The 27,196-nt window shown below is 42.4% G+C and overlaps 1 protein-coding gene across 7 annotated transcripts in view; it reads left to right on the top strand.

The window, feature by feature from the left end:
* LOC138756797 (PALM2-AKAP2 fusion protein-like) overlaps window positions 1-27,196 on the top strand; it is a 194,128-nt gene that overhangs the window by 92,793 nt on the left and 74,139 nt on the right. The window contains exon 1 of one of the 7 annotated variants that reach the window (XM_069923189.1): window positions 24,902-25,059. The exons of 4 other annotated variants lie outside the window; for them this stretch is intronic. The gene's annotated coding sequence lies outside the window, so the exon portion shown is untranslated. Of the gene's footprint in view, window positions 1-24,901; window positions 25,064-25,241; window positions 25,569-27,196 lie in introns of those variants that run through there. 2 more of the 7 variants (XM_069923203.1, XM_069923222.1) reach the window with 2 other exon arrangements.

Raw genomic sequence — 27,196 nt, 5'->3', positions numbered from 1 at the left:
CTTTATGAAGTTGCTTGGGGGCATTATATTATGATTCCAAAACAAAGTTAGTTGAAGAAAGCCATGGTGAAAAGGGATGCTTGAACCAAAAAGATTATTTATTAAAATAATTAAAGTAATCCAGATAATTTGAGCTGGGTAACATGTACATGCATGTTCATCCAAAAACAAAATACTGCAAGTGCTCCAAAACTGAAATTGAGCAGAAAATGGTGAAAATTCTCAGTGGATCAGGCAACATGCATGGACACAGAAAAAGAGTTTAGCGTTTCAGGATATTAACCTGTCATCAGAACAGATCTTTGTTTCTCTCCCTAGAAAAGCTGCCTCGATTCTGTCCATCTCTTGTCATCTTGGGCCACGGAGAGTCCTCCAGGAATGGACTCAGGGTGGTAGGACATGGTCTTGTAGAATAAATGAGATCAAGAGTGAGCTAAGGAAGAGGAAGAAATGGGTCACGGTTGGGCATTGTGGATGATCTGGAGGGAGGTTGGACTTGTTGGGGCTGGACTCCACATGCATACCCATCTAACCTACAATGACCTCGTGTCCGCCTCTGGCCTCTTGGCTGTTGGCTCGTGCTCCTTCCCCTGCCCCTTCTTCCCGCCTTCCCCTACCTATTAATTCAGGCATCTGCCTGCATTTTGCTCATACCTTGACAAAGGGCTCAGGGTAGAAAGTTGGTTATATATCTTTGCCTCCTATGAGCGCTGTGGGATCTACTGAGTTTCTCCAGCACTTTGGTGTGTTTACTCTAATGGCAGATTCTGCAAACTTTTTTTGTTTCCTAATAAGTCAATTATTTCATTTGTCGGTTGTATAAACTTGTCCTGCACACATTTACGGTTGTATTTGTCCTTGCATCAGAAGTGAACTGATTTGCAAAGCATTGAGTAACGTGCCATAAGCTGGAAAAGATGTCTGTTATTGGCCCCTTAGTCCTTCCCCCTTTATTTACTGGGTTCCAATCTCCTGGGCACAAACTTTTTTAAATTTTTTTAAATTTTTCACACTATGAACCATATCAATCAAAATACATACAAATATTTCCCTCTTAAATATACACAGTGGCGTTTTCTCCCCTTTCCTCCCTCCTTCCCACTCCCCTCCAAACCCATTAAATGTTCAACATATACAATACAATAAAACCATTAAACAATGTCATCACACAATGAAAATAAACAAGAAAATTGTGTCATCTACTTTGACACACTGGATCAGGTCATTTTGTCTTCTTTCATTTTATCGTTTTAGGGGGTGGAGCTCCACGGTAGGCCCTCTCTGTTGTGTTCCATGTGCGGCTCCCAAATTTGTTCAAATAATGTGACTTTATTTTTTAAATTATATGGTTTTTTTTCCCCAATGGAATACATTTATTTATTTCCATGTACCATTGCTGTACTCTCAGGCTCTCTTCCATTATTCCAAATTGATATTATACATTTTTTTGCTACAGCTAAGGCTATCATAATAAATCTGTTTTTGTGTTTCATCCAGTTTGAAGCCTAATTCTTTACTTCTTATATTGCTTAGAAGAAAGATCTCTGGTTTTTTTGGTATGTTGCTTTTTGTGATTTTATTTAATACCTGATTTAGATCTTCCCAAAACTTTTTCACTTTCTCACATGCTCCTGGGCACAAACTTAAGGGCTAGAAATTCATCCTCCAAAGCATGCATTAAATGTTGTGTGCACTAATACATTCACTTTTGCAATGATATATTTATTTTTTAGATGTACTGCACAGTAACAGGCCCTTCTGACCCATGAGCCCATGCCGTCCAAATGCACCAATCAACTTCAAACCCCTGTATATTTTGAAGGGTGGGAGCACCCAGAAGAAACCCTCACAGACACGGGGGGGAATATGTACAAACTCCATACAGACTTTACTGGATTCGAACCCAGGTTTCTGGTACTGCAATAGTGTTGCGCTAACTGCTATGCTCACTGTGCCGCCCAACAGATAGAAGCAGAATCGAATTCTTTTATCACATGTTTAGGACATAACAGAGAAGGAATGTCTGCTCTGGGGGCCAGGTTCAAAGTTGAGGAAAGCAAAATATGAGGATCCTGGTTTTAACAGCATCAAAACTATAGCATTTCCCTGTGTCCTTTCACTCTATCCATTCAATTGTTAGCGCACTCTTCAGGAGTTAATATTATCAATGATGATAATTAACATGCTTTGAATAACCTATTGTGCTAAAATCACTGCAGTATTGATCAGTAATTCTTAGTTAATGGATAAACTGTTGCAACATTATGAATATTGCAAACTGAGTTAACCCTTTGCAGAGTGAAGTTGTGATGTTTCCTTTAAGTAATAAAAAAACCTGAGTTATTTTATATTAGCAATATTTTATTAATGACTCATGAGCTCATGGTGCAGCCATTTATTTGTATCTAACCCAAGGTGCAGCATTCACCTCTGTCTCCCTCTAGTGGTCAGGAGTATAACTAGCACTCTTATCACTACATCCCCTTTCCTTAAGGTGTTCAATCTTGCAAAATTACACACTAATACAGTATTCATTTTTATTTAAAGTTAAACCAACATAAACACAATCTTTTTAAGTGCAGTTTTTTTTTCGAGTTTCAGCCTGTAAGGTGCTTTGATAACATGTGGATCTTCTCAGCTCTGCTGGTCCACTACTCTCTAGCACTGGTGGTGTTTCCTCTGTTGCTCTACAGGCTGGATCTTCTGCATTTGTCTGTTCCTACAATGTCTCTTGCATTTTCAGCAGGCTCTTTCAATTCTTCCTCTGTATTTGACCATCCTCTGTTCTGACGGTGTAGGAATTGGATTTACTTCCTCCAGAACTGTGACCTTCTTGTCCCAGGTGTTGGAATATCTGAGTCTCACTGTGTCATGTTGTGCCAGTGGCCCTAAGCTTCTTGCTAACTGTCGTAGTTTGCCTTTTATCTTCTTTGCAGAAGCTTTTGTTTCCATTTAAGATTTCAGAATCAGAATTTATTGTCATGAACAAGTCACGAAATTTGGTTTTGCAGCAGCATCACAGAGTGAACATTCATATTATGAACTCTCTTACAACAATAATATATATTTTTTTAAATGGACAAATGTAAGGCAGTGACTTTGGTTCAATTAAATTCCAGGAATCTGATGGCAGCAGCTGTCCTTGTGCTGTTGAGTGCTTGTCTTTAGTCTCCTGTCCCCTTTTCCCAATGGTGACAGAGTGTGGCTTGGGTGGTGGCGGTCTTTGAGGATAGAGGCTACTTTTTTTTAAGACACTTCCTCGCGTAGATGTCCTCGATGGAGTGAAGTCTGGTGCCTGTGATGTTGCAGGCTGAGTTAAAAACGCTTGAGTTTATTCTTGTCCTGAGATCTGGCACCTCCATATCAGACAGTGATGCAACCAGCCAGAAATGCTCTCCACCTGTAGAAATTTTCAAGAGTCTTCAGTGATATATTGAATCTCCTCAAACACCTCGCAAAGTATAGCTATTGGTGAGCCTCTTTTGTCATTGTATCAGTGTGGAGGGTCCAGGACAGATCCTCGGAGATGTTGACACCCAGGAATTTGAAGTTCTTGACCCTCTCCACTACTGAGCCCTGGATAAGGACTGGGTCATGTTCCCCTGATTTCCTCCTGAAGTCCACAATCATCTCCTTGGTTTGGCTGAGGTTGAGCGCAAGGTTGTTGTCGTTACACCATTCAATGAGCTGATCTATCTCCCTCCTATACGCTTCCTCATTGCTGTTTGTTTTTCTGCCAACAACTGTGGTGTCATCGGCAAACTTGTAGATGGCATTGGAATTGTGCCTGGCCACCCAGTTGTGGGTGAATATCAAATAGAGCAGTGAGCTAAGCATGTGTTGATGATCAGTGAGGAGGAGAGATTTCCAATTTTTACTGGCTGTGGTCTCCCGATGAGCAAATCAGGGATCCAGTTTGCAGAGGGGAGAACAGAGGCCCAGAGTATGTAGTTTCTTGACTAGCACTGAGGGAATAATAGTATTGAAGGCTGATGGTAGTCTATGAAGAGCAGCCGTATGTATGAGTTGCTGTTTTCAAGGTGATCCAGAGCTGAGTGGGGAGCCAGCAGTATTGTATCTGCTGTGGAGTGATTGTGACGATAGGTGAATTGCAATGGGTATTAATTCTGGCCATGGCCAGCTTCTCAAAGCATTTAATCACAATAGAAGTTAGTGCTACTAGGTGATAATCACTGAGGCAACTCGCACTCCTCCTCTTGGGCACTGGGATGATTGATGCCCTTTTGAAGCAGGTGGGAACCTCTGACTGCAGCAGTGAGAGGTTGAACATATCCGTGAACACTCCGGCTAGTTGGTTGGTGCAGATTTTCAGTACCCTGCCAGGTACGCTGCTAGGTTTTGTTTAGGTCTGCAGAGTAGGGAAGCGTTGTGCATAGTCTGTCTCATCAGGAGCTCAGCGGGTGACATGCCACGTTCAAGTGGTGAAGCTCGGGTAACTCAACAGAGCTAAATAAGGATCTGAGCCACTGTCTTGTGCATTCTTGAGCAGCTGTTTAACTACTGTATGTGAACTTATTTCTCTGCTTTACTGTTTGATTGGGGTTGCAGAGGACTTGAAGTCACCTGTCAGAAATCATACTCTTCTGCAAAGTTCTGGAATTCTCTACAGCTGTAGCATAGTCCATTGTCACTATAGACAATTTGAGGAATTTCATGTCTTGCAGACATGTTGGGAAGCAGCGCTATCTCTGGATAGTTCGATAGATATTCAATAACCAGCAAGTAATTCTTTCCATCCAGGTGGAACCGATCAGTGCCAACTTTCTACCATGGTTCTGCTGGTAAGTCAGTTATGGTCATGGGTTCCTTTGGCTTCTTTGTGCGGTTTCAGACAGGACTCACAGCTGGAATACATCCTGTCAATGTCAGCATTGATCCCTGGCCAATAAACTGCTCTTCTGACCCTTCTTGCATTTTTCCATTCCCAGGTGCCCTTCATACAACCTTTTCAGCATCTCTTGTTGCAGTGATTGAGGAATGATAATTCTGCTCTGAGTAGAAGCCCATTGACAACATTCAGCTCTGTAGTATTGCTGACATTCACCTTTAAGCCATCCTTCATTTAGATTCTTAATGATCTGTAGAACTGTGTCCTTTTCTGTTTCAGCTGTGATCTGCTTGGATTTCATGTCAGATATGGGAAGAGATTCAGTGATCAGGTTCACATGGAGATTCACATCTGTCTCTGTGGAACTCTCATTGTGTGCTTCATTCTAGGCCATTGCCTTGAACAACGCATCAGCCAACACAATAAGTTTTCCTGGTGTGTACACCAATTCAAAGTCATCATCAATCTTTGGATTTGTAGTGTAGTATGTGATTTTAGTTTGTTTGGGTATAGCAAGAAATTGAGTCCGAGACACAGTAGGGTGCCATAAAACATGCACTTTATTAGTCATGAAATGAGATAAACTCTGGGACAGTCTCAGAGTACACCATTATTAAAATTATGATTTAAACAAGTTAACGAGATGCAGCAGTGAATCTCACTCGCTCATTCAACGTACAATATCACAACACTCTGAACTGGTTTGCACCCAACCTTGTAATCCCAACCAGAGAAGGGGCTCGTTGGCATTGGAGTGTGCCCAGGCACTCACTGCAGCTCAGGAATAACAAACAGCAGGAAGGGTTCTGACTCCGGGGGAGATGCCATGCAGGTGGCTTGGTTTAAAGGGAGAAATGGACATCCTCTAACCCCTGGTTATTGGAAGTCTGTGGTTTCTCTACTGGTGACTACCTGATTCAGAGTGATTTCTATCCCTTACCTACGTTACCCTCTGGGTGGCATCCAGCCATGGTGACAGTGACCCAAACCGAGTGCTGGAGTTGACCATGAAAAGGAGAGAGTGGACAATGGGGGCTGCGGTTTAAATAACCTGCTCTGAGGAGTAGGGGCTCCCATTGTATGGGGCCTGGCCAATGCCAGTGAGAGCTCTGGATGCTAGGTGGGCATGCACCTGGTTGGCCAGTTGGAGAGGCAGACTGCTATTGCCAGCATAACATGCGGCAATGTCTCACTGAGATTTTTCTTGATTATGGCTATTAAAAGCTTGTGGTCTGTCTCTGCCATGAATGTTGGTAGACCATACACGTAACTGTGGGATTTCTCGAGTCCATAAACCAGAACTAGATATTCTTTCTCTATCTGTGCATATCAACATTCAGATGTGGTCATCGTCTTTGATGCGTATGCAACTGGCCTCCAATCTTCTCCCACAGCCTGAAGTAGAACAGCACCTGTTCCATCTTTGAAGCATCTGTAGATATTTTCGTCTTTCTGGATGTGTTAAAGAATGTCAAAAGCCCTAGTTCAGTCAATAGAATAGTCTTATGTCGTCCCCATTCTTCCTCATAGTTAGCCATCCACTTGAGTTCACGTTTGTCCTCTGGTACATTGCTTTGGAAGGTAGGTTTAGTATGAATTTACCAATGAAATTGATCATTACAGTGTGCCTTTTTTGTCATCTGGGCATCTCTAGAATGTTTTCACCTTGCTCTTGTCTGGCCCCACACCTATGTCTGACCACTTATCTCCCAGAAAGGTGATTTTCTTTACACCAAACTGACATTTTGCTCTTTAACTTTAATCTATACTTCTGGATCTGTTGCAGCACTTTGACCCTCTCGTTGTTTTGTCTTGTGTGGACCCCATACAATCATGTCATCCATGTACATGTACCCCATTTATGCCTTCCATGATGTACTCCTTTGTCCCATGGAACACATCTTGAGCAGAGGAAATTCCCAAAAGGCATCCTCAGACAGAAGTAACAACCAAACAATACAGTATTTTGTACTATCTTCATGCAGTTTTAACACCAGATGCACTAGGATGCATCCAATTTAGTGAAAAACTGCACCAGCTACCTCACTAGTAATTTCATCTCTGGTTGGAATCTGATAATGTTACCTCTTTATGTTGGAATTCAAGTCTTTTGGGTCCATGCACATGCATAGGTCACTGTTCTTTTTGACACACACCATTGAATTCACCCATTCTGTGGACTCCTCCACTTTCTTTATGACCCCTAATGTCATTTGGTCAAGTTCCTGCTTTTGCTTTTTTTTTTTAAGTGGCACTGGAACCCACCACAGGGCATGCACTACTGGCTGTGTGTCTTCTTCTAACTATCTTATAGGTGAATGATGGAACATCAAACCCACTGAAGATGTCTGGAAATTGATCCATTATTTCCTCTAAGCTGCTCCATGCATTAGCGCTGTTAATGCGATACACCCTCTTGACTAGGCTTAAGTTTTCACATGCTTCACCACCAAGTAGTGATTCATGTTCATCTGGGACTATTGCAAACATGAGGTGCTGCTCTTTACCTTTACATTTCACCTTTAGTCAACATGCACCTTTCATGATAATGTACTGTCCATTGTTGGCCTTGAGCTGAACAAAATTTGGATGGATGGATGTATGGCTTTATTTTCATTATCCTGATGTCGCATTCACAAATCAAATTGGCCTTTCCCCCTGTGTCCAACTTGAAAGGAATATCTGCTCCATTTGCATACAATGACACCGTCTACTTGTCCTGTTCAACTCTGTTCATGCTTGGCTGTTCTGTTGGTTTGAAATCTTCCTGCACTACTAGGTCCATGAATGCATTACTGAGGGCAATTTCTTCTATAGTGTGCGCACTTTCATTTCCATTTTGTTTCCCTTTGGAAAAACATTGTTTTGCATAGTGATTCTGCCCTTTGCACTTACAACAGACTTTTCCATAGGCTGGGCATTTTTTTTGTGCACGTTGAGTATCAGATCATTTACAATTCAATGTCTCTCCATCTTTTTGTTCTTTCCTATATCTTGTTCTCTGTTTGTGTGTGCCCAGACACTGTGGGTACGGCTATGCCTTCATTTTCACAGGCTTTTTCATTCTTGCCAAACTTTGTTGCGTGCTGCAGAGCTAATTCTGGCATATCTTCACAGCTCCAGTTAAAGTAATCTCTTTCGCTCTTAGCAACCTATCTTGTTTTCTTATCAATAATTCCAAACACATTTTGATCACGAATCATTGAATCTTCTAGCAGCGATTCAAATTTGCATGTTCTTGTTTTTAGTTTCAAGTCTGTTAAGGAAGTATCGAAGCTCTCTTCCTGCTGCTGTGTGTGCACCTGAAACATGTATCTTGTGAACATTTCATTTTTCTTTGGCAAACAGTGTTCATCAAACATCTTGATAGCCTTGTTGATCTTGCCCTGGTCATCTGCCTCAGCAGAAACAAATGCGTTGAAAACTTCTAGTGCTTGAGAACTCGCCACAGTAAGTAGCAGTGCCTACTTCCATGCATCCAATTTGCTACAGAGTCCAATGGCTTGCAGATACAGTGTGAATCATTATTTCAATAACCACCATGCAAGGTCAACATTCCCAGTCCAATTCACAGCATCGGGTGTCTTCACACTCTCCACGTGTCCTGCTTATACTGACTGATCACACTTTAAGAAAGGAGGACGAGGGCAATTCAGTGAGTGAATTCCAGACATTGGTGCCAAAGAAGCTAGAGACAGCAAAGAACTCCATTCTCCCAGTCAGTGGTTCTCAACTTGTGGATCACAGCATGTTTCCATGTGGGTTTTTAAAAATGGTAAATAAAATAATTTAAATTAGATAAAGGTGTGTTTATTACAGAGCTGCCTTTGACTTGAAAACATTGCTCAGTCATTGTCATTAGTGGGCCATGGCATGTTTGACCAGAAGCCAGGTGGGCCTCAGACCAAAAAAGGTTGAGAATCAGTGTCTCAGAGCCTTTCACTACTGGAGGACTTTTTAAAGGGTGGTCTGAGAGTGATTCAGTCATTGAGGTGTTCATTTCCATTTGACCAAAGCAGTGGCCTCCACTTGCCAATAAGTCAGTGTCATTAGCCTCTTTTATACTGCAAAGCCGTGGTATTCCTGTAAACATGTCCTGTCTTAGGAAGCAGGCTTGTGTGTAACACAGAACCACAGGCAGCTCCGTGAATCAAACGCTCCACTGCTTAGACCCGCCCCCCCCCCCCCCCCCCCCCGCTTCCACCAGAGGATAAAAGACAAGCAGGTCTGGACTGCCCAATCTGCCTCAAACCTTTTTACACAGAACTTGAAAGGCTGATAAAAACCGGGTTTACAGCTCTGTGTAAAATGGGCTTTCTGCATCAGACTGATACTAACTGCAGAATGGTGTTCACTTAAATCAGAGGCTATATTTGCATGAATGGCCAAAGGTTTTGGCATGCTGTGCCTTTTTGTTCGAGAGTTAAGGAAATAAATTCACACTGTCAAAGAGAAAAGCACAGGCATTGGTCTATGGATGAGTAGGCAGGGTCAAAGTTTATCATTCTTTATAATGAGTGCTGATGAGCACATGAAAGCATCCAGACATATTTTTCAGAACTAAGTGAGAACTTTGGGGCTTCAGCAATGAAATTAAGAATGGACAAGGTAGATATTTCTTATCATTTCACAGGATAAAAGTGTTGCTGATGGAAACTAAAATTTCTAACCCTCCCTTGAATCAAATGACTCATTAGGCTACTTTGGACTTGTCTCTGGCCTGTATAGTGCAGACTGGGTAAAAACATTCATCTTTAAAGGAGAATAATGAATACAGGAATTTTAAAAACAATTTGTTTCATGGTCACTACTGATTTTGGTGTGTTTTTTAAATTTACTGAACTTAAATTCCACAGGTGCACGTCAAACTCAAGACATGATTCATTAGTGGTGACCTACCTCTGGACTATCCTAAGGAAGGATATACTTCCAATGGGAGACTGCAGTGAAGGCTCACCAGATAGATTTCTTGTGTGCTTGATTTATTATATGAGGAGAGTTTAAGCAGACTAAGCCTGTGAATTTAAAAATAAAAGTCAACTTCAATGGGGCATAAATATATGGTGTGATGCGGTTGATACAGAGCTCCCGCTGGATAGGGTGTCCAGACTAAGTGGGGTGGGGGGGGGGTCACAGACTTAAATTCAGGACTCAGATGAGAAGAAATCATGAATCTTTGGCATTCTCTGCTCAAGAAGTTTCTGGAGGTTCAGTCACTTTTCAATACATCTTGAATCCAAGGACATAAGGTGAGTGCAGGAAAGTGGGACTTGGGTAAAACAGTATGGAAGAGTTCATGAGAGAAAAGGGAAAAGAAAAAGGTGATAGGCTGAGATGGATTGGGAGAATGCAGGAATGAAATAGAAATGCCTGCACAGGCCAGACAGGTATTCCATGAACTTGTTTGTAATCTTGCCTCAGCTAATTGAGCTTGACATGAGACTCATCCATTCTGAAAGAAAGCTTCTTAGAGCAGCTTTGTTTAGATTTCCGTATTACTTAAGTGCGCAGGATGAACATAGAAACCCTTAGGACAGCAAGATTCAATGATCCGTGGTCCAATTGCGTTTGGAATTATTGATAAGAAAGTGAGAGAGAGGTTGCTGCAAGAGACAGAGCTTACCTTAACTGCAGCTGTGAAGATAAGCCATGCCTGTGATAAGCTCTGCAGTCTTGGGTATTTAGCAAATATTTTGGAAATAAGTCTCAACTCCATTTACTTCATCCTCTGCTGTTCATGATGATGTTCAGATACACATCACCATGGCAGGTGCTTTGCTATTCAATGGAGCCAGACTTCAGGGTAAGAGAATTACTCCTTTTATTAACTCTGATTTTTTTTTTAATTAAAAAATAAATTTGGATGCTTTTTACAATTATCTTCTAATTAAAACCAATTTGGTTCATTAGCTATACACGGCAATCTGTTTTCTTCATCAATTCTTTTTAAAAATGCTCAACTTTTCTCTCTTGTTGATCTGACCAGAGTAAATGTAACTGAGCAGAAAGTACCAAGTGATCGGGATTTTGTAAGTGTATGGGTGTTTGAAGAGACCTGTGCCCAAAACCAGTAATCAAGGCAGCAAATGTCAAGCAAGGTAGTCAACGTTAGAAATAACTGCAGATCCAAGAGGATCTGTAGTGAAAGTTAGAGGATTAAACTTTCAGGCCAATAAACTTTGAGCAGAACAGGAAAAGGTTAAAGGATAATTTACTGGATTTTAGTAAATACACAGTTAATTGGAGAGAACAGAGAGGAAGCCTGCTGCAGTAACTCGGAGAATGAGCGGATCTGATTGTGGATGGAAGCCAAACCAGAAGGGTAGAGAAAGCAAATTTTATGAGGTATCTGATCAAATGTAAGAAGGGAAACTAAAGCTCACAGATTAAGTAAAAGAGACCAGTAGAGAATATCCAAGATGAGCCTTCCTTGAAGACAATTAGCAGTGAACAAGATCATTTGCAGTAATTCGCAGGATACCAGACGAAATTCCCATGAAGTAGCATATTGAGTGTTTGTTCACTGTCTGAGAGAAATTTTAGCTTCCTGGTTCTTGCACTGCAGATTGCCTCTTATCCTCATCTCCCCTTGTGTGGATTGGTGTCAAATATTGTTTGATGCTCTTGTAGAGCATATTTTGAGATATTTTATTTGTTAGGGATGTTATATTAATGCAACTTGTTGTGGAGATCATGAACATCACTACGCAAGAGGTAATGATTTGATATTGGGTAATATTTCCAATGTTTCCTTGCAACATATGTTTCCATATTCCATCAATTTGATGCCAGCTCACAGTTGCACAGCCCAGGCCTCATCAAGCATTTTGATGGAGGGTGAAGTTTGAGTTTAATGACAGATCTCTGGATATAATGGGGGCTTTGGAAAGGATGGGATGAACTCATTCAAAGCAGGAGGATGATCAATGGAAGGCAAGTAATAAAGTAAACTTGAAGTGTTTGAAAGAACCACTCCTATTCATATTTCACCAAAAGAAGAGCCACAAAAGCACTCAATTTCTATTAAGTTATTATTGAGTTTCTGGAAAACCTGGATGGCCAGAGTTAAACTAGGATAAGTTGGGGACAAGCATCCTCATTTTTGTACCCCAATATACTGGGAATAGATTAGTTGCCCCATCCCATTTCCATTCAAACTGGAAATAGGCAAGTTGGGAAAAGGTTTGAAATTGTATTTCTTGAAACTTTTAATTTCCAATCCTGTTATGCTCAGTTTTCCTGGTTAAATTTGGACCCTGAGCATGAAAAGAGTTTCCAAAGTCCCAGTGTGAACCAGTGCACTCCATCAGGTCATCTCTTTCCTGCTGCTAGTTTTCTTAATGAGTACATGATAATTTTCCAGAACACAGAAGCTTTTTCAAATTATGCTTCAATCAGTCAAACAGGAAACTGGACATATTAGTTCGTTCCAAGTGTGCAATCCTTTATTGATAACGAGACATCTGTTAGATCGTTCCAATTAGTATTGTCCACATTGCACTTCTGACACTCTCTTTTTCTTTGTTTTGCTATGCAAAGTAAATGTAAGTTACTCCTATTGACCACAGACATTTTGTTACATAGAAACATAGAAGATAGGAGCAGGAGTAGGTCATTCGGCCCTTCGAGCCTGCTCCGCCATTCAATGAGATAACTAACGGCTGATCTTAAAGTTCAGTACCCATCCCCGCCTTCTCTCCATAACCCCTAATTCCCTTATACTGAAGAAATATATCTAATTCCCTCTTAAATATATTTAATGAACCTGCCTCTACTACTCTTTGTGGCAATGAATTCCACAGATTCACCACCCTCTGGGTAAAGAAATTCCTCCTCTTCTCGGTTCTAAATGGTTTGCCTATTATCCTCGAACCATGGCCCCGGGTTCTGAACTCCCCCACCATTGGAAACATCCTTTCCACATCCATTCTGTCCAGTCCTGCCAGAATTTTATATGTCTCTATGAGATCCCCTCTCAATCTTCTAAACTCCAGCGAGTACAATCCCAAATTGTGCAATCTTTCCTCATAAGTTATTCCTGCCATTCCAGGTATCAGCCTGGTGAATCGCCTTTGCACTCCCTCCATTGCAAGAACATCCTTCCTCAGATAAGGCGACCAAAACTGCACACAATACTCCAGGTGTGGTCTCACCAAGGCTCTGTACAGCTGCAGTAAGGTATCCTTGTTCCTATACTCAAACCCTCTTGATAACATACCATTTGCCTTTTTAACCGCTTGCTGTACCTGCATGCTCGCCTTCAGTGACTGGTGCACAAGAACCCCTAGGTCTCTCTGCACTTCCCCATCTCCTAATCTATTGCCATTCAAATAGTAATCTGCCCTCTGGTTTGTATTACCAAAGTGGATAACCTCACATTTATCCACATTGTAGTGAATTTGCCATGTATCTGCCCAGTCCCCCAATTTATCCAAATCACACTGGAGCATCCTGACCCCCTCTTCAGTGCACACAATCCCTCCTAGCTTAGTGTCGTCTGCAAATTTGGAGATATCACATCCAATCCCCTCATCTAGATCATTAATGTAAATTGTGAACAGCTGGGGTCCCAGTACAGATCCCTGTGACACCCCACTGGTCACCGCCTGCCACTCAGAAAACGAGCCATTTATCCCGTTTGTCTTCTATCTGCCAGCCAATTCTCAATCCACATCAATACCTTGCCCCCAATCCCATGAGCCTTGATTTTGCATGCCAGTCGTTTATGTGGGACTTTATCGAAGGCCTTTTGGAAATCAAGGTACACCACATCCACTGGCTCTCCCCCATCTATTTTACCTGTCACCATCTCAAAGAATTCCAATAGATTTGTCAAGCACCTTTTGTAAATCCATGTTGACTCTGTCCGATCCTTTCTCTGCTAGTCATATGCTCCGCTATTACATCCTTAATAATGGAATCCATCATCTTGCCCACTACTGATGTAAGGCTTACCGGCCTATAATTCCCCACTTTTTCTCTACCCCCCTTTTTAAATAGTGGGGTAACATTAGCTACCCTCCAATCCATGGGTACTGATCCTGAGTCTATCGAGTTCTGGAAAATAATCCTTAAAGCATCTGCTATCTGAATGTCCACTTCTTTAAGGATGTAGATTATCAGGCCTTTGGGATTTATCGGCCTTCAATCCCTTCAATTTCCCCAAGACCATGTCCTTAGAGATATTGATTATTTTCAGCTCCTCCCTTGCATTAGTCTCTATGTTTCCCAACATCCTTTGGAGGTTATTTGTATCCTCTCTTGTGAAAACAGAACTAAAGTAAGAATTTAATTGGTCTGCTATTTCCTTATTCCCCATTATATATTCCCCTTATTCTGACTGCAAGGGACCCACTCTGGATTTCACCAATGTTTTCCTCTTGACATATCTATAAAAGCTTTTGCAGTTGGTTTTTATGTTTGCCGCAATCTTACTTTCATAATTTATTTTTGCCCTCTTGATTAATCCCTTTGTCCTCCTTTGCTGTATCTTGAACTGTTCCCAGTCTTCGGATTTGGTACTTTTTTTGGCCAATTGATATGCTCTCTCTTTGGACCTAATGCTGTCTCTAATTTCCCTTGTTATCCACGGTTGAGTCACCTTTTTTGGTTTATTTTTATGCCAAACCGGTATAAACAATTTCTGCAATTCTTCCATTAGATCTTTGAATGCTTTCCATTGTCTATCCACCGTCAACCCCCCCATAAACACCACCCAATCAATCTTATTCAACTCCCGTCTCATACCATCATAATTCCCTTTATTTAAATACAGGACCTTAGTCTCGGTTTTAATTTCATCACTCTCCATGTCGAGTGAGAAGTCGATCATATTGTGATCGCTCCTACCCAAAGGGCTTCGTACAACAAGATTGCTGATTAGCCCCTTTTCATTGCATAATACCCAGTCTAAAATGGCCTCCTCCCGAGTTGGTTCCTCGACATATTGGTCTGGATAACCGTCCCTCAGTATTTTTACTAATTTGGCAAGTCCAATCTATATGTAAATTAAAGTCTCCCATGATGATAGCTGTTTCCTTATTGCACGCTTCTCTAATTTCTCTTTATATGCCTTCCCTCACCTCTACGTTACTATTTGGAGGCCTATATACCACCCCCACTAACGTTTTCCACCCCTTGCTATTCCTCAGTTCTACCCATATAGATTCAGCATCTTCCGAGTTAATATCCTTCCTGTCAATCGTGTCGGTCCCTTCTCTCACCATCAATGCTACCCCACCCCATTTTCTTTCTTGCCGATCCCTCCTAAATATTGCATACTCCGAGATGTTAAGTTCCCAGGCTTGCCCACCTTGCAGCTATGTTTCTGTAATCCCAATCAAATCGTATTTGTTTGTCTCAATTTCCACAGCCAATTCATCTACCTTGTTTCGAATGCTTCTTGCATTAAGATATAAAGCCTTCAGATTTGCTTTTTTCACCCTCCTTGTTCTTTCTGATTTTTTTTTATTTTCGCTGCCTAACCTAACTTTTCCTATTTTATCTTTCCTGTCCTTTGCCCTATCATACAGGTTCCCATCCCCCTGCCAAATTAGTTTAAACCGCATCCGACGGCTGTACCAAACCTAGCTGCCAATATATTGACCCCTTTTGGGTTTAGGTGTAACCCATCCTTCTTGTAAAGGTCATGCCTTCCCCAAAAGAGATCCCAATGGTCCAAGAAGCCAAAACCCTGTCTTTTACACCAGCCCGTCAGCCACACATTCATTTGTTTTAACCTTCCATTTTTGTCCTCAGTTGCACTTGGCACAGGCAGCAATCCAGAGATCACCACCGTGGCGGTCCTGTTTCTTAGCTTCTGTCCTAGCTCACTGTAATCCTTTTTTAGTACCTCCTCCCTCTTTTTATCTATGTCATTGGTACCCACATGTACCAAGACATCAGGCTGCTCACCCTCTCCTTTCAGAATACTCTGGACCTGATTTGAGAATTCCCGTACCCTTGCACCAGGGAGGCAGCACACCATGCAGGTATACCTATCTGGCTCACAGACTCTCTTGTCTGTACCTCTGACAATGGAGTCCCCAATGACCACTGCATTCCTCCTTACCTTTTGTACCAGGCTCAGTGCCAGCGACCTGATCACAGCGGCCAGCTTCTGTCAGGTCATCTCGCTCAACAGCATCCAATACAATATACCTGTTGCTGAGAGGGGTAGTCACAGGTGTGCTCTCCATTTTCCAGGCATTTTTCTTCCCTCCCCTGACAGTTACCCACTTACCTGACACATCTGGTCTCGGGGTAACTATCTGCCTGAAAGTTGAATCTATTAACTCCTCACTCTCCCTTACCAGCCGCAGGTCCTCAAGCTGCAGCTCCAGATCCCCAACTCGGTCCTTAAGGAACTGCATCTCGGTGCACCTGATGCAGATGTGGCTATCTGGGAAGGTGGAACTCACCCATGGTTCCCACATCTGACACCCAGTACAAAGTACTAAGCCCATAGGCATAACTGAGTTAAAATAATGCCGCTTACCTTTCTCCTCACCTGCTTTCGCCTAAGCCTGTTGAGCCAAAGCCTGGAAGTCCCACTCCTTCGCTGCGTCGCTCGCTCGTCGGGCCGCTCACCTTACCTTCTCGTCACTTTCACCAAGCTCCTCCTCCTCCGACTCACAGCCCGACTCTCTCCGAGCTCCTCCTCCGACTCCCAGCCGAACCAAATCCAATTATAATATTGGTTTCAACCACTCAACGGAATTGCAAGTTTCACACTCACTACTCTAAGAAAAGCAATTTCTCATTACCTTGTTGGATTTTGTACTGGTTGTCTTGCATTGATTGCCTCTATCCATCCCCTTCTTTGTAAGTGGAAATGTTCTCTCTCAGTACACTCTTTCAAAACCTTTCATTGTTCTGAACACTTACGTTACATCCTTCAGCTTTGTTTTTGCAAAAGAGCCGCTTCATCAGTTCATCCTTTCCTGATATGCAAATACTTGCATTTCTAGTATCACTGTGGTAATCTTTGTACCCTTTCTATATCCCTATTGCAATCTGTCAACCAGAGCTGTACACTGTAATTGGAGCATGATTTAATAAGCTTTAATTCAACTTTACTAGAATTTCCACATTTTAGACTTGAGAGATGTTGCTTAAGCTTTTTATTTTCAATGCAACACCAATAAAAATGATCTATTTCTAAAGGTATTCCAATGATTTCTGGGATCAGTCAAACCAGATGACTTTGAAGTTCCAACGGGACACTTTATGGCTGTTAGTGCCAGTTATGTGATGCCCATATTAGCTGACATGAAATGGTCATTCCCTGGGCAATGCTCTTATACTGCATTACCCGGAATATTACTTCTATGGTCCAGAGATGTGGCTGTCATTCAGCACTCTCAAACGCAGCATGGTTTAACATCTGCTTCATGATGATGTCCTGACATGTTCCCTCATTTATCTCTTCCTCTTTGAGCACCCCCACTGCACCAACATCCACCCCATTCACCAATCTTCCCTCTTGCCAAATCTTTTTCCATGAATTATACCCTCCCACCCCCACCCAACCACCCTTTAAACCAAACTCCTATTCAATCCCCAATTCAAACCCAATCCAAGCTCCAAAGTCAATTGACCCTCTCTGCCTAAACCCTACCTTTATCAAACCCAGCTCTGGTCCTGAGATTTCCTAGTATATTCTTTCACACCCTCTATCATTGGGCAATGCAAACTGGTAAGTAAGTAAGCCATAAGCAAGTTCAAGATGCGTGTGTTGTTGTTGCAGAGAGGGCGACTCACAACAAAAATGGTTGTCGCATGCTGTGCATTGATCAGTTAGATCTAACCCCCAGCATCAGTGAATTTCAAGGCTTTACAAACCAAAGTTCAGATTTATTGTCAGTATATGGATGATATCAATTACGACACTGAGATTCTTTTTCTCCTTGTGTTGTTATGCATGGGAAATGTTGCAAACATCTGGAGTTTGTTTTGACCTTTTCCTTCTGGAAACAGACAATCTAGTGTCTATCACACCATACAGCTCTGGTTGACAGATTGCAATAGGGATATAGAAAGGGTACAAAGATTACCACAGTGATACTAGAAATGCAAGTATTTGTATATCAGGAAAGTTACATCAGAGCACAGTCAACAGTCTCAGTCCCTTGGTTCTGTGTCACATTGTTCTCTTATTTAAAGCTCATAAGTTTATGCATTAACCATCAGACCATGACCTACCAACATGAGGCAAAGCAAAAATTTTGAACTGTTTACTTATTATCGACCAGTTCTGTAGCTGGGTAGGGTCTTGTGTACAGGTCTGATGGATCACGGTTGTTGCATTAAATCAAACTTCCAACTACTTTGCAGAGCATGTGTATTTAAGCAAGATAGATTTTTGAATTTGGATGCCATGGCCGATGATCACTAACTGGGGAAAAGGCATTTTAGGTCAGGAAATCACAATACAGCACAAACCTTTTTAAAAAAGGGGATGTGAAAAGTCAGTGACCTTCAGTTTTTCAATGTGCTAAAAGTGGAAAAAATAAACCCAGGGATAGAGATCAAAGAACAAACTCATTTCAGTTGGGTTATCCCTTCAAACAAGAGGTGATTTGAAGCCTTGCTAGGATTTTTCCATTTGTTCAGTTCTTACTGCTTAATGGGGATTTCAGTTTAATTTTCTTTGTCCAAAGGTGGGAGTGTCAAACTGAGAAGGTAAGGAAGGACTATAACTTTGAAATGTAGGTGATTTTTCAGCATATCAGCAATATCTGGGACTGAGTTGGAGGTCATTTTTTTGGATGGGGTAGAGGAAAACATGATTGTCTCTATATCAGGGTAGATGTTAATAAAGCTCTCACGTTGGTGCAGAAAGGAGTAGAAGAAGGGGAACTTGATTGGTGTTGAATTACACACACTTTCAAGCAAGATTAAGAATCAATTGCTGAGCAGTGAAAGAAAGGAAAGTATTTGTAGTGCATTTTCACTACTTTAAACTATTCCAAGAGTTTGACAGCAAATAAAGAATGTTTAAAATATAAGGAAACTGGCCAGCTCCAACAAACTGGATGTGATAATGACTGGCTAATCTTTTTTTAAATTATGCTGATTGAGAAACCAGGCCACAAAAACCCAGGTTCTTCAATGAGGCGCCGTGAAATCCAACTAATTTGGAGATGGAAACATCTAAAACCCAGAGCCTCCAGTAATGCAGCACTCCCTGAATATTGCACTGTAACATCTTGGATTGCAGGCTCAAACTGGAATGAGACTTGAACTCTCATCCTTTGCCAGTCAGACATCTGTGGTTCAAACTATAATTCAGGACCGCATTGCTGAACCCAGATTCTTCCTTTGGAGGTGAATATTGGGAATAGGTTAATGCTGCAGCTCCGTTAATTCACTGAACATGTATATTCTAGTCACAACAGGGTGGTGATGAGAGGGCGAGGAGTAGCACCAACAAAAAGGGAAAGTAACAAGCAGGCAAAACAGCTGTGGCATTCATGGAATTAATCTGTACAACATCATGGGGAATGTGTGTTTAGCCAAGTCTTGGAGCCTTCAGAGTGTGGCTCCAGCCAAAAATGTGCTGAGCCACCAACACAAAGCCAACAGTTATGACTCTAGAGGTAGGGGCAGCTCTGTTACAATATTCATGTCCCCAAACAAGTCATGATGGTGTAGAAATACTTGTATATTTTGACCCACTTTCTTTTTTTCTGCCCAGGGACGGCAGTTGAACGTGTAAAGAGACTGCATTTGAACTTTAATACCTATGATCCCTTGCAACCAGACTCCCATAATATCTCAGCATAATGGGGGACCCTACTTGCCTGGGAGATCATTCCCAACTCACTAGGTAAAGATCACGCAATTCTTTTTTGCTCTAGTTTCAGATTTATTGTCAGGGTGCATGCATGACAGAACATACAACCTTAAGATTTTTTTTTCTGCGGGCAAGGCAGAATTACCATTTATTGGTGGTGCAAAAAATCTATACATGTAAACAAATAAAGAACTGTAAACAGATAATGAATGTAAATAAACTGCAATTTATTTTATTATTTTTAAAATAATTTTAAAAAAGCAATAAAGTGCATGAGTCCTTAAAGGAGTCTTTGGAACATAGGAAGTAGGAACAGGAGTAGGCCAAAAATGGCCCATCGAGCCTGCTCCACCATTCAACGTGGTCATGGCTGATCTAATTTATGACCTAACTCCACCTACCTGCCTTCTCCCCATATCCCCTAATTCCTCTATCATGTAAAAATTTATCTAACTGAATTTTAAATATGTTTAATGAGGCAGCCTCAACCACTACCCTGGTTAGAGAATTCCAAACATTCACTAGTCTCTGGGAAAAACTATTTTTCCTCATCTCTGTCCTAAATCTACTCCCCCAAATCTTGAGACTGTGTCCTCTCATTTTAGTTTCCCCGGCCAGCTCAAAAAACCTTCCTACATCTATCCTATCCATACCCTTCATAATCCTATATGTTTCTTTAAGACCTCCTCTCATTCTTCTGAACTCGAGCGAATACAATCCTAGTTTGTTGAGTTTATTGTTGAGGAGTCTAATGGTAGAGGGGTAGCAGCTGTTCCTGAACCTGGTGATGTGAGTCTCGTGGCACCTATACCTCTTTCCTGATGGTAGCAGCGAGAACAGAGTGTGTGCTAGGTGGTGAGGGTCTTTGATGATTGTTCCTGCTCTCTGACAACAGCGTTCTCTGTGGATGTGCTCATTAGTGGGAAGGGTTTTGCCCATGATGTCCTGGGTTGTGTCCACTACGTTTTGGAGGGCTTTATGTTCAAGAGTATTGGTGTCTCCATAACAGACAGCACACTTTCCACTACATTCCTGTAGAAATTTCCCAGGGTTTCTGTTGTCATACCAAACCTCCAAAAACTGCTGAGGAAGTAAAAGAGCTGACATGCTTTCTTCCCAGAGCCTTTAGTGTGTTGGGTCCAGGAAAGATCCTCTGAGATAGTGGCTCCCAAGAACTTAAATTTGCTCACCCTCTCCACCTCTGATTTCCCCCCCCCCCCCAGTGATCACTGGATTGTACACCTCTGGATTTCTCTTTCTGAAGTCAACAATCAGCTCCTTGGTTTTGGTGACATTGAGTACAAGATTGTTGTTGGTTCATCATTCAGCCAAGTTTTCAATCACCCTCCTGTATGCTGACTTACATAGAAACATGGAAATATAGAAGATAGGAGCAGGAGTAGGTCATTCGACCCTTCGAGCCTGCTCCGCCATTCAACGAGATCATGGCTGATCTTAAAGTTCAGTACCCCGACCCCGCCTTCTCTCCGTAACCTTTAATACCCTTATATTGAAGAAATAGATCTAATTCCCTCTTAAATATATTTAATGAACCTTCCTCTACTGCCCTCTGTGGCAATGAATTCCACAGATTCACCACCCTCTGGGTAAAGAAATTCCTCCTCATCTCGGTCCTAAATGGTTTGCCTATTATCCTCAAACCATGGCCCCGGGTTCTGGATTTTCCCATCATTGGAAACATCCCATCTGCATCCATTCTGTCCAGTCCTGCCAGAATTTTATATGTCTCTATGAGATCCCCTCTCAATCTTCTAAACTCCAGCGAGTACAATCCCAATTTGCGCAATCTTTCCTCATAAGTCATTCCTGCCATCCCAGGTATCAGCCTGGTGAATCGCCTCTGCACTCCCTCCATTGCAAGAACATCCTTCCTTAGATAAGGTGACCAAAACTGCACACAATACTCCAGGTGTGGTCTCACCAAGGCCCTGTACAGCTGCAGTAAGGTATCCTTGTTCCTATACTCAAACCCTCTTGATATGAAGGCCAACATACCATTTGCCTTTTTAACCGCTTGCTGTACCTGCATGCTCGCCTTCAGACTGGTGTACAAGTACCCCTAGGTCTCTCTGCACTTCCCCATCTCCTAATCTATTGCTATTCAAATAGTAATCTGCCCTCCGGTTTGTATTACCAAAGTGGATAACCTCACATTTATCCACATTGTAGGGCATTTGCCATGTATCTGCCCAGTCCCTCAATTTATCCAAATCACCTTATCACCTTTTTATACAACCTACTACTGTGGTATCATCGGCAAATTTGTAGATGGTGTTATTGTCGTACTGAACCACACAGTTGTAGGTGTAAAGTGAGTAGAGCAGGGGGGTAAGAACACAGCTCTGTGGTTCTTCAGGACTGATGGAGATTGTGGAAGAGATGTTCTTGTCACTGATTGTAGACTGGAGGTGAGGAAATCCATGATGCGATTACACAGTGGGATGTTGATTCCCAGGTCTCGGAGTTTACTGATCAGTTTTGATTGTGTTAAATGCTGAACTGTAGTCCTGCAGAATACATCTTTACTGTCCAGGTATTCCAGGGCTTTATGTCGAGCCAGTGAGATGGCATCCGGTCTCGATCTTTTGTTTGGATGGGTGAACTGGAATGAGAATCAGACGAGAGCTGATATGCTTCAACACCAGCCTTTCAAAACACTGCTACTGGCCAGTAGTCATTAAAGCAGGTTACTACTCTCTTCCTGGGCACTGGTATGATTGATGCCTGTTTAAAACAAATGGGTACCATGCCCTGCTGGAACGAGATATTGAAGATATCCATGAATACATTGTTAAGTTAGTCAGCACAGATTTTTAATACTTGGCCAGGTACTCCATCCAGGCCAGATGCTTTCCTCGGATTCGCTCTCCTGAAGGCAGCACACCCATGTCATCCTCTGATACGTTCAGGATGGGATCATCAGGGGATGTGGGGGTGTGGAGGAGTGGTTCTTAGCTGTTGTTGTCAAATCGGGCATAGAAGGCATTGAGTTCCTTTGGAAGCAAAACTTTGCCATCTGCCACTTCACTGAATTTGATTTTGTAGCTGGTTATGGCATTTAGGTCCTCCAAGGATTCACTTCTGGCTGTATGGGATTACTCTGGTTTCCTCCCACATTCTAAAGATGTACATGGTTAGGAGGCTAACTGGTCACATGGGTGTATTTAGGTGGCATGAGCTGGAATGGCCTATTACTGGACTGTATCTCTAAATTTAAAAATAATAAAATAAATAAGTGCCAGTGGTGTGCTGCTTTGTAGACTAATTGGCCTGTGTAAATTGGGGAATGGCAGCATCTAGGGGAGGGGTTGATTGGAATGTGGGGAGAGTAAAATGAGTTGGGATGGTCAACATGGAGTCAGTGGGGCATTGTGTCTGGTTCAATGCTCTATTACTCCAGGACTTTCCTCTTCCATTTCTGGTGAGGTGTGCAAATATCATTTTTCTCAACCCATCATTAGGGGCCAAGCCTCCAGGTGACTTGGTCTGAGGGACTGGAATTCCCATCTTCGATCTCTATGCCTCTCTTTGTGTTTTGAGCTTTTGATCACCTATCCTCAAATCTTATTTAAGCAAATTTGATTAGTATCATGGCTTCACTATAAAGTGCTAAATAAATGTAAGTGGCATCCATAATTGAGACTGTCACCATAAGATACAACTTGCAAGGAAACTTGAGTCAAGATAAGCATGTAATTTCAACCCCTTTTCAACTGAAAACCACAGACCACACTGAAAGAGAAACTGAAATTTTTGTAAAGGGAATTTCCACGAAAAAGATCTAGTGTGTTTTTCAAACATCTTCAACTAGCGGAGATAGCAGAAGTCTCTTTGTACTGCTAGCAACATGCAACAAATCAAATTGAGGGGTGCAGTCAGCTGAAGAATGGGCACTAGTGGACACTTGCTGGGTAAAAACCTGTACTGATTCCCTTCCTCCACCTGTTCACATACATGTAGCTGAATGAGCTTGCATTGCATTGGTGTGTAAATGGCACTACAATAATAACAATTTCATAACGTGCCTTAACCATTGCAAAAGATCGCTATTTTCAAAATGAGATTTGAAAGATGATGTAAGAGTTAGATGAATGCAAGGATTAGAGGGAAGAGGCTGAGAAGTTTGGGGAGGAAGTTCCAGGTGATGGCAGTGGAGCAATCATGTAAGAAGCCACATCACAAGGAACCTTGATGGACATATAATAGGATGGGTTTAGAGGGACATAGGCCAAAGTTAGGCAGGTGGGCCTAGTGTGAATGGGATATATTGATCAGTGTGGGCAAGTTGGGCTGAAAGGCCTATTTCTGTGCTCGAGACTCATTGACTCTATGTGCTTGAGTTGGTGGACATTGCAAGGAAAAATAGGACAGTGGGAACTTCAAAGTAAACACTTTGCTGGAATGAAAGGCGATATTGATTAGCTGCTTGAGTGAAGGGGTGATTGGGACCCCCGAGGAAGGTGACAGTGTTTTGGATAAGTTCTAGTTTACACTTCTGACAGGAACTGCCAGAAATGCTTCAGTTCAGATGGTGAGGTTAAGAGTTTGTTTCTGGATTTTGTTTGAATTGATGTGGTGAGTTCAGAATTTGTGAAGTCCCAGGGCTTTGTATTTAGTTTCTGGATCCAGACTGGATGTGATTCCACCTTCTTTCTCCCTCCTCTTCCACCCTCCTTCCTGAAAGAGTGGTAATTGCAGATGTCTTGAGTCTGCTCATTCCTCTCTCCTCAAAGGCAACCGCTTGCAATTTATTGACCCATGGAAGGAGCAAACGGTCCCAAGGAGCTTCAGAGGGACGTTGTCAACCCACCTTGGACGCCGGCCTCAGAAGGTGGATAGCCAAATGAAGTAAAAGAAGTAGGTTTGAGGGAACGTGTGGAGTTTGAGGAAGGAAATTCCAGAGCTTGGGGCATTGACAGCTGATGGAGCTGTGATTGAGGAGGTCAACAATGGGGTGGAGCCCTTCACTAAGAAAATGAGCCCCATTCCCCCACCCCCTATAAAGTATGGAGTTCAATAGTGTTTAAAGATCAACTATGCCTGTTTTCTGAAGAGCACAGTGTAATGGGGATTACTACTTCAGTTCAAGTAACATTAAGCCCTGCTTGTCTAACCCCTGTGGTGTTACGAGTTATTTTACAGGGGGAGGGGTGTGGTTTCAGTGGCAGACTGAGACAAGAAATTCCACGGCGAGACTGAAGAGATTCTTTGTGTGAATGGGGTGGGTGGGAGGGAGTGGGGGAACTGCGTTCCGGCACACAGTCCGAGCTCGCTGACATCACTCACTCCAGAAGGCAGGCGAGGAATGTGTGAGGGGAGATAGAAGAGCGAGCGGGAGAGAAGGTTGTGGCACACACCCCTGCCCCCAGGGCTGCGGACGATCACTCCACAGGTAGGTAGGTCCTCGTCCGTGCGAGGGCGAAGGCGGGGACGTGACCGCGGGCGGCGGAGCGTGGCTTCCAGTGGCATGTTGCATTCGGAGATGAAATGCAGTCGGCGGCGGGCTGTCAACACGGAGTTGGCTCGGCAGGCCACACGCAGATCAAGTCCAAAGCGTGCGAATCGTTCAGCGGGATCCTGCTGCCCGTCTGGTTCGCACGAAGAGTTGCGAGAGCTTCGTCGAGGCGGACCTTTCTCTGGTCTCGCCGTGGTTCCGCGCCTTCGCCTCTTGGCAGTTAACCGCTTTGCTGCTAATCCGGTCGCCGAGGAGCCCAAATTCCAAAGGTGCATCGGCTTCGTGTGGCTGGGAGTCCCAGGCCGTTTCCCCCCTCCCCCGGTTGGATCATCAGTCGCCGTGTTCATCCCAGCGTTGCAAACACCACGTTACTTGGGCGGACGGTAGAATGAGCACCCATGCTCCAGAGAGAGAGAGATCTGCTTTAATTACTTGGCATTATACAGGTTAGGAGTGAATATTCCTATTTAAGTTCTCACGGTCACATAGGACATAGACAGAAATACCATTCCCTGGTGTTGCAGTCTCACCTGGTCAAGGTCACAGACACTGGCCCACGATATCCGTAAATGGTTATATCACTTGATTCCCTTCTGATCAATGAAGCCACGGCTGGCCGAAGAAAAATAATAACTGACAGTCTGAAAGTAACTAATCACATGGAGACATCTCAGTACCTCGTGTTTATGTGATACATTTCTTGCTCCTAAATTACCCCAATGTTTCCAAACACTTTCACATGTGTAGTTTGGCTTGGCTGTGATGTTGTAATCTGCCTTTCATCAATGGATATGGATTTCTAAACACCGTCAGGCCATAACAACTTAAGCTTTTGTTTCATGGTGACTGTGCAAATGTGAATTGATCGAAGTTGAAACTGATGCTTAGCCTTATCAGGGGAAATCAGATGCACTGGTAATAGACCATTCAGCCCCTGAAGCCTGTACTATAAACTCAATTCTGTTTTAATTGGTCCACCTCATAACTGTTTATCCCTTTTGATCCATATGCTGCAGCAAGGTTACCTTCAAAAAAAATCTCCCATTCTCTGTCGTGGAGACGTAATCCAGAAAAGATGCATGGGGGGGTGGTGGGGGGAGAGAGAGAGATGTTGAGTTCCATATGGCCATAAGAAGATGCTTCTTCCTTTAATTCTTGAATTGCCAGACTGTGATTTTAACCTTGTGGTCTGGGTCCACCCATCATTAGAATTAGTTACCTCTTTCTATCAAACCTTTGATCATTTTGCGTTCTTCACCCTCAAGGGCAGAGGAGTCTTGTTCACTGGGTCTATTCGGGACAGTCAGAGAGGTTTGTGAATATTGAACAAGGCAAGGGATTGTTGCGGGAAAGTGGCACAGATATAAAAGATTAGCCATGATTTGACAGAGTGATGACAAAGGATCACGTGGCTACTCCTGCCTTTTATCAATTATTGTCACGTCTACTGAACTACGATGAAAAGCTTTTTTTGTGTGCATCCCAGGCAAGTCAATCCATACTTAAGGACAGAAGGTAGGAATAAAACAAAAGTTTTTGGTGCATGTTACTCTAAGTCAAAGAGTACAGGGAATAGTGTTTCCAAGAAAAAGTGAAGCATATAGATAAAAAAATACAATTTAAACAATGCAAGGGCATCATCTTGAGGGATCCATTTATGAATCTGATAACAGCAAGAAACAAATCCTTGTTGATTTATTTTTATGTTCACATGTCCTTAAACACATGTCAGATCAAAGTTTATTCTTCTCAACTCAATCAATTTTATGCAACTTGTCCTTACAAATTAAACTGTGAAATCCCAGGATCACTAGTGACTTTGCAAAGTCCAGCTTCTGACTGATACCAACTTTTCGAAGTTGGATGCCAGTAACTGAATGCAACATTCCATATGAAATCTGATCAAAACTCCATTCCACTGAAGAATATTTTTTCTGTCTTTTGGGATTTAAACATTCTTTAGTGTCAGTGAATAAAATGGCCATGCAAGATGTTCTGCTTTCCCAATGGTGTTCATCATTGAGAAAACATTTAGTTTTGTTCTCCTCTGCTCTGGAGTGAATGGGCTCAAACT

This window comes from Narcine bancroftii, chromosome 1 (assembly GCF_036971445.1).
Source record: "Narcine bancroftii isolate sNarBan1 chromosome 1, sNarBan1.hap1, whole genome shotgun sequence".
In the NCBI taxonomy this organism is placed as follows: Eukaryota; Metazoa; Chordata; class Chondrichthyes; order Torpediniformes; family Narcinidae; genus Narcine; species Narcine bancroftii.
This window is presented reverse-complemented; position numbering and strand designations above follow the sequence as displayed.